Consider the following 9,180-nt stretch of genomic DNA (forward strand, 5'->3'; position numbering starts at 1 on the left):
TCATTTTATAATCAATACCATCATCATCTAAATCCCATCGTCATTCTTATCATTATTATGGTTATTATTTCATGTATCTTCTATATCATTTTGACATCATAGTATCTCGATAATCATCACGACATCACCATCACAGCTTGTTATAAATTTGAAACACGGTTGTGAGTTTCAGCCCAATGTAAATGTAAAGATTGGAACACGGCCCAATAGCAAGGAGATTGGAATACGGCCCATGTTCTTGCATTTAGAAAACAGAAATCCAAAATATTGAACTAGGTTATGGCTTATGGTTTATTTGGCTTTGAACAAAAGAGGTGATCGACTTAAAGTGAAGTGTCACCATCATAATATTAATCGTATTATACTATTGCTAATTATCATCATCGCAATCTTCATTAATCATGTATCATCAAAATTAATGGGTGTCATCATCATCTTCATTATTATACTCGTTATAATCTCTTTTTATATATCAAATGGAATAAAGTTTGGCCCTACAAACAATCAAGAGAATAAAGTAGAAACAACTCACTTAATGGGTTGTTTAATAGTTGTTGACCCACAAATAAAAGAAAGTGTGCAGTAGTGACTCCACTGTCCACATTGACGGTTTGTTTTACTTCAATCAATCGACAGAAAGCTGCAGTTGTAACAGCGACTTTTGTAGTGGTTAACAGAACATAGTTGTAGTAGCATAACGAGAATGGAGGTGGTGTTTATGGGTTTACATAACCGGAGGTGATGAGATGGCGGTTTAATGGAGGTAAGTTTGTGGTGGTTTTCGGTTTATAAGTTAATCAAAGAAAAATATACAGCATTATTAACAGTAGATACGATGATGGTTTGGATATTGATTCAACAAAGAATGAAACGAGAGGAAGAGAGAAAGTGTTGGTAATCATGGTGGTGATTGCTTAGGCTGTGAAACCGGAATAAAATAGAAACTAGCAGCAGTAGTATAATGGTTTGGTTAAGGTGGTTGTCGTTGGTGAATAAAGATGATGAGGGTGGATGTCGTGATTCGAAAGGAAACAAACGGTTATGGGTTTGATGATGGTGGTTAATCGAACAAGAAGGTACATAGTAAAAGAAATGGTTCAGTCGTGGTTAGGGTGATGGTGATTTTTCTGGTGGTTTTACTCAGAGAGGATGAGAGATGGTGGTAACAGAAAACAAACAAGGGTGATGTTATAATTCCTTCACTGCATTGCCTATAAGTATATGTGTATAATTGTAAAGTAAAAGATAGTAATCAAATAATTGATTGTAGCAGATCGAAAAATCAATTTTTTGTGTTTTGTAGTGGCATTGTGGGAGACAAAAGATCACAAGCAGAGAAAAATAAAGATACTGAAATAGATATATATCCGATTGTCCTTTATCATATTTCTTTGTATTCATTTTATATTTAAAATTAATAAGTAATAAATATATTAATAATAATAATAATTAACATAATAATAATAAATATTAATAATAATGGAAAAATAATAATTAATAATACTAGTGTTAATATTAATAATGATAATAATATTAATATAAGAAATTAATATTAATACATAATTAATTACATACAATAATTTATAAATTAATTTATATAATATTTATATTACAGTGTTCATAACTAATTATGTATAATAGAAATTATATATATATTACATATATTAGTCTACAATATAAATATTTGTTATTAACTTTGTTAATAAAAAGAGTAATTCTTAAGTAATATATTCAAAGAATTAAAATTTTATGTATATATGTAAAATTACATAACATGGTTTATTATGTCGAAATTTATATAAATCAATAACTAAATTGTATAATATATTTTGTTAACGTGTTCAAGTTATAATATATATACATATTATTTATTTATATATATATATATATATATATATACATATTTATTTACAATTAGTTGTTCGTGAATCTTCGAGAATGGTCAAAGGTCAATGATCTCATTTAAATAGTTCAAAAATTTTGAGACTTAACATTACAGACTTTGCTTATTGTGTCGAAATCATATTAAGATTAAGTTTAAATTTGATCGGAAATTTCCGGGTCGTCACAGTACCTACCTGTTAAAGAAATTTCGTCCCGAAATTTGATCGAGATGGTCATGGCTGACAATAAGTATGTTTTCATGACACTTATGAGCTAGATATTAGAGTTTTATCATCATTGAGTAATATGGATCAAACAATTCATTTATGTGAAGAGTTCGAGTGAAGCTATCACAAAAGAGTGAATTAGGGAAATGAAGTTCGTCATAACTTTTAACGTAGTCGTGGTTGAATTCCGGAATTCAAGGGATTAAAGAAAATCTTCGAAATCTAAAAGATTTGATTCTTCGACGGGTAAGGAAATTAAGATCTCTATAATTAAATACGGTGATCTGCCTCGATTTCTCTGTCTGATATTCCACTATAAATCCACCCTCTTTGTTTCCTTATTTCCACACTCCTATCTTCTATACTTTCCTTCTTAATTCATACTTTTGTTTTCTCTTCCCGACTTTAAGTCAAGCGAATAATGATTCAGAATTCATAGGTATGAAGTTTCGAATGAACATGACTGATGTTCTAAGAGAGATTGTATTAGCACGATATTGATTGGTTAAATTACCAGAATACAAGATAAAAGATAGAACTATCAAGAAATATGTTCTTGATATGTTTATAGATTGGATAGAATGCAAGAGTCGTGTAACATGGCACATGATGACGTTATGATCTGTGAATCATCACGTTCCATTAGAAACTCAGCATGACTTACTGTAATATAATCACGTTGGCCAAGCGTCATTATATTCTACTAACCCATGCTTCAATTCCCAACACTTCTCCACAATTCATTCATAATTTATACTTAGATTTTACAGAAGTTTCCAATATAATGGAATACAGAAAACATGAAGAGATAGATAATTTCGGACAAGAATATTTATGAAAATATCCTCAGAAATATCGAAGATATTTATGATGATATTTTGAAATTGCAAAGTTCGAAAGTTGATGAAGGAAAAATTTTCGCAAGATATTAACATGACTTCGGAGCAAGATATTCTCTAAAGATTTCATCGGATCTAGAATTACCTGGATTCTTTGAATATAGGGTTTGGTCCTTGTATTTGTCCTTAGTCTCCTTCATGGTTAGCTCAATCCATTTTTCAGTACCAAATTTTTCTATCGAGCGTTCCCAACACTCCATTCTTTATCATCAAACTCTTAGCCATTTAGGCCATCTACAATTTTACTTTTCCTCTGCATTTAATGCAGCCATATCTGAATCGTCGGTTATCAATCTGAGGTGGTTTCAAGAGAATTGTATTTTTAGATGATTAAACGCTGATGGTAATATGGTGGAATATAAAAGGTTCCCCGGTAACAATAAAAGAGCACACATATATATCCAATTGTTAATAAGGTTGTTTCGAATGAAAAATCGAAGTTGACTTGCTGGAGTTGTGACAAAATTTGCTACTTTGAAAGGAATCACCAAGTTATTTTGGGTAATAATGACACTAAAGGAATTAGCACAGATACGTGTTAAACGTTTACTCAGGTTTCGAGAGTTTTTCAGGTGCATAACTATTTTTTTTATTTTTTTTCGTAGATGAAGTGCGGTTGGCTCATCCTTTCGATTGAGGTGTTTTCAAGAATCATGAAAGGTTTGAACACGGATTGTAATCGTCAAGATACAAATGAGGTTTAAGATGAAATCAAGTGGCAACTTGAAGAATTGTTTAGTTTCATATGTTATAATTAATATTTTAATTCATTTTAATTGTCCAATATTAACAGTCCACAGTTAGCAGTCCATAATTTGTAGTTCAACAATTCATATATAGTTTAATATATAATATTCGAATTAATTAATACGTGTCGTGACCCGTTATATACATATCTCAGACTCGATCACAACTCAAAGTATATATATTATTATAGAATCAACCTCAACCCTGTATAGCTAACTCCAGCATTACTGCATATAGAGTGTCTATGGTTATTCCAAATAATATATATAGATGCGTCGATATGATATGTCAAAACCTTGTATACGTGTCCCGATATTTAAATGCGTAAATAACAGTATTTAAATGACGATAAATAAAATGCGTAAAATAAATAACAAAAATTAAATGACGATAAATAAAATTGCGAAAATATAAATTGCGATAAATAAACTGCGATAAATAAATTGCGATAATAAAATGTAATAAGGAATTAACAGTTAGCTAGGAACAGTTAGCTAGGATTTTGTTAGCGTGGATTCTTAACAAAATTTTCTCATGGTTAATTTGTTTGTTTCTAACAAAATTTATTTTTTGTCCAATGTTTTCTTCATTATGCCACTTGTTAGATTCTGATAGATCAAAATCCAAATATGAAATTGAATGAAAAGCGTTATTCTGCAATGAATGGATAAGTATATCGGTGGTTGTAACTAGGATAGTAAATGACTATTGAATTAGATTTGAAAGAATGTACAGTGTACTTATTAATGTGAAATCTAAATATTCCTCGGGTATTACCTACCCGTTAAAATATTTTCACCATTAACAGTTTGTACGAAAGAATTTTTAATTACAGTCTTTATGAAAAAATATATATACATATATATTTTCTTCAGATATAATCATGGATTTAATGAGTCAATATGATATTAAACTCATTTGATTTACCGTTAGAACTAGAATACATAATCTCTAAAACATTAGAGATTACATAATCCCCATGAAGAACGAAGATAATTGATGTAGAATGATACGTAGAACGATGATTATACTCGAGGTACAGAATGAGATGTTGAGGCATGGATTGTTGATAGTACTGATGTTGTTGGTGCTGTTGCTGAAGCTGGTACGTTTTGCACCATATGTTCCAAGGCTACAACTCGGACGCGAAGCTTGTTGACTTATTATTCCAGGATGATTGTCGGTCGAAACGAGCAGACGAATAAGGTTTAGAATTTTAGATAGATTATAATCGTGGTGAGATATTCGGGAAATGGGGGTGAAAATGGTGTTTCGGACTAGTTCGCCGGTAAGTGTTTCAGGTTCTTCGTCAAAACATGAATTTGGTTGATGGAAAGGATCACTTTCTTTTCGTCTCCATTGATTTAGTAGGATACGAACCCATCAAATGAATTGGTTGATTCATTTTGGGACACTGCTTTCGGAGCTTAGGTGAAACTCCATATCGGAATAGTTGTCGAAATTCGAGGAATTCGAACTGGTTGAGGGATTCATCTCGTACGATCAAATGAAGGATTTTCGATAAGAAATAGATTATAGGATATAGATTAGTACCCTGCAATACATAATTTACATACGCATATATAATACTAAAATCCCATACGTTACGGAGGAATCTACGGAAGCTGTCAGGCAAAGGTAACAATAACAGATAAGCTAATATATGAATTTATCTATACACTGTCTATGCAATAGAGGCAGTAAGACGTGTCTAGAATTTAAGGATGATAAGCAAATAATTTTCGACACTAAATGATAAGCAAAACTTTTGACATGCAGACACGGTCGAAGTCCAGACCCACTAATGCATCTAAACAACTATCAGTTAGACACACTAATGCAAGACCTGGTTCGCTAAGACCACCGCTCTGATACCAACTCTAACTAGTGGGGACACATCCCACTCAGTGCCTTCCCAGCTAACTGCCTGGTGACCACTGAGCGTACCTCAGACACTGATTTTACGGCCCCGCCTCTCGGCAAAACCAACCATATTCGGAGCGCGAGGAGTAAGAGCCAATGCTTCATCACAGGTAAGACTGTGAGAACCCCTCTACGATTAAGCTGACAACACAACTTAAACCAGCTCTGATACCAACTCTAACGACCCGTCCGAATCTATCTGGACGAATACATTACATTTGGTTACATCGCGAGGTACTTGACCTCTATATGATACATTTTACAAACATTGCATTCGTTTTTAAAAGACAAACTTTCATTACATCAAAAGTTGATGGCATGCATATCATTTCATAATATATCCAACTATAATTGACTTAATAATAATCTGGATGAACTCAACGACTCGAATGCAACGTCTTTTGAAATATGTCATGAATGACTCCAAGTAATATCTCTAAAATGAGCAAATGTACAGCGGAAGATTTCTTTCATACCTGAGAATAAACATGCTTTAAAGTGTCAACCAAAAAGTTGGTGAGTTCATTAGTTTATCATAATCGATCATTTCATAATTTTAATAGACCACAAGATTTTCATTTCCATTTCTCATAAATATACGTCCCATACATAGAGACAAAAATATCATTCATATGGTGAACACCTGGTAACCGACCTTAACAAGATGCATATAGAATATCCCCATCATTCCGGGACTCCCTTCGGACATGATAAATTCGAAGTACTAAAGCATCCGGTACTTTGGATGGGGCTTGTTGGGCCCAATAGATCTATCTTTAGGATTCACGTCAATTAAGGTGTCTGTTCCCTAATTCTTAGATTACCAGACTAAAAAGGGGCATATTCGGTTTAATAATCCATCCATAGAATGTAGTTTTAAGTACTTGTGTCTATTTCGTAAAACAGTTATAAAAGCGCATGTATTCTCAGTCCCAAAAATATATATTGCAAAAAGCATTTAAAAAGGGAGCAAATGAAACTCACCATACTGTATTTTGTAATAAAAATACATATGACGGCATTGAACAAGTGTAGGGTTGGCCTCAAATTCACAAACCTATATCAGTTGCATATATATTAACACATATCCTATTTAATCAACTAAGTTTACTTATATTTTATAATTTATTAAATTTAGTATCTTTAAATATAATTATACTTATAATAAATATATGATTTATAATTTAATAAGAGTTTTATCAATATAAATGGTAATACATTAGTTAAAAACATATTAGTATGTAATATTAGTTGACTTGTAATATATTTTTATATAGATAACATTTGTTTGTTAAAATAATAATTATAATTATACTAAAAATAATAATAGTAATGATAATAATAATAATGATAATACTTTTAATAATAATAATAATAATACTATTAATTAAATGATAAAAATGTTATATGAAAATAATAATAATAAAAGTGGTAAAAAAAATAATGGTAATAATAACAATAATGTTAGTAATGATAATAAAAAAAATAATACTTATAATGATAATGAAAATGATAATTTTAATAAAAATACTTTTGTTAATAATATAAATTTCAAAAATGATAATTTCAAGGATAATACTAATAATATTAATAGTAATAATAATCCAAATGCTCATTTTAATGATAATAATAATAATAAGTATAATATTTATATTAGTAATAATAATAATAATAATAATAATAATAATAATAATAATAATAATAATAATAATAATAATAATAATAATAATAATAATAATAATAATAATAATAATAATAATAATGGTAATAGTAATACTACCTCAAAGAAGTAGCCCCTAAAAAAAATGCCCAAGTCCGGGTTTGAGCCCGCGACGTCCCGCTAACCCGATAACATCCTTAACTTCTGCATCCTTCTTCTTCTTTTAAAAAAATTTCAATCGATCAGGAAACCAATCAAATTACCTTCATAGTTCCTCATCATCATCTACATCTAAATTTATCATCAACACCATATAATCACCGATCATTTTCTTTATCATTTTATGTATCGCATAAAATCATAACAATAATCTTCTTCATTTCATTATCTATTTCTTATCTTAATCGCCTCCAACCTCAACTATTCATCATCGTCTTTATTCGCATCATCACCCTTTATTGTGAAATTCGTGAATCTTAATCATCACAATATCACGAACACCTCAGACTTATCATCAATTTTTATTAAACTGTCACACTCTCATTAACTTAAACGGATTTGGGCTTCGGTCCATATAGATAATAAAATATAACGGTCCAAATTAAAATAAGAATATGGTGGTCCAAAACTCCAACCGGTAACCAGTCGATAAATATATTCATAAAGGTTTTTGGGGCTTGATTACTCCACCGAACAGATCATCACCTATTTGTTTCTTAAACTAACATAAAATTGTGGTCCTTTGATTCTTTTTGTCTGCCACAAGGTTTAAAAGTCCCACCATACAAAAGTGATGCAATCAACCTTAAGTGGATAATATATTAATCGAGCAGAGAATAGAAAAAATATCGTTATCATTACTCATCGATTATTAACACAACGTTACCATCATCTTTTATTCTAGCTATTACGTATCACCATAATCATCATTTTATAATCAATACCATCATCATCTAAATCCCATCGTCATTCTTATCATTATTATGGCTATTATTTCATGTATCTTCTATATCATTTTGACATCAGAGTATCTCGATAATCATCACGACATCACCATCACAGCTTGTTATAAATTTGAAACACGGTTGTGAGTTTCGGCCCAATGTAAATGTAAAGATTGGTGTGACATCCCGTACAAAATCATCGTGTACAGTACATCAATAACAGGATCATTACAAGGTCAAACACTATATGCTGTTTGAAAACCAGTTTTGCATTCATGAACAGATAACGTTTTACAAAATATGAATAGGAAACATTAACATGAGTACATGATACTAAGGTCATTACAAAGCTATTGTTTTGAAAATAACATAAGTTGGGAATGCAAAGTAAAAGTTTCATGTTTGAGACATCTCTAAGTAATGCAGCGGAAGTCTAACACAGCAAGTCTGTAACAGCATGTCTATACACCGAGACTAGAACAGCAAGGCTAACAGCATAAGCAACAACGTCTAAACACCTGAGAAATACATGCTTAAAAAGTCAACACGAATGTTGGTGAGCTATAGTTTGTTTGTATTCAGTAATGTAATGTAGGCCACGAGATTTCAGTGCTTCAAACAAGCGTTTCAAATCAGTAATTCAAATCAGTATGATAAAGTATATGTATAACCGTGGGCACCCGGTAACTAGACTTAACGTTTATACCCCCTGTAAGTACACTTGGCAAGTGCGTATGTCTACGAAGTATTAAACACCTGTTAAATGCTAGCGCTACTAGCCCGAGTGGGGATGTCAAACCCTATGGATCCATATCTAAGATTCGCGTTCACAGTTCAAAAACCAATGATTAAACGTTACCGAGCTAAAGGGAATGTTTATGCCGTTGTATAACCCA

The sequence above is a fragment of the Rutidosis leptorrhynchoides genome, chromosome 1 (assembly GCF_046630445.1).
Source record: "Rutidosis leptorrhynchoides isolate AG116_Rl617_1_P2 chromosome 1, CSIRO_AGI_Rlap_v1, whole genome shotgun sequence".
Classification (NCBI taxonomy): Eukaryota; Viridiplantae; Streptophyta; class Magnoliopsida; order Asterales; family Asteraceae; genus Rutidosis; species Rutidosis leptorrhynchoides.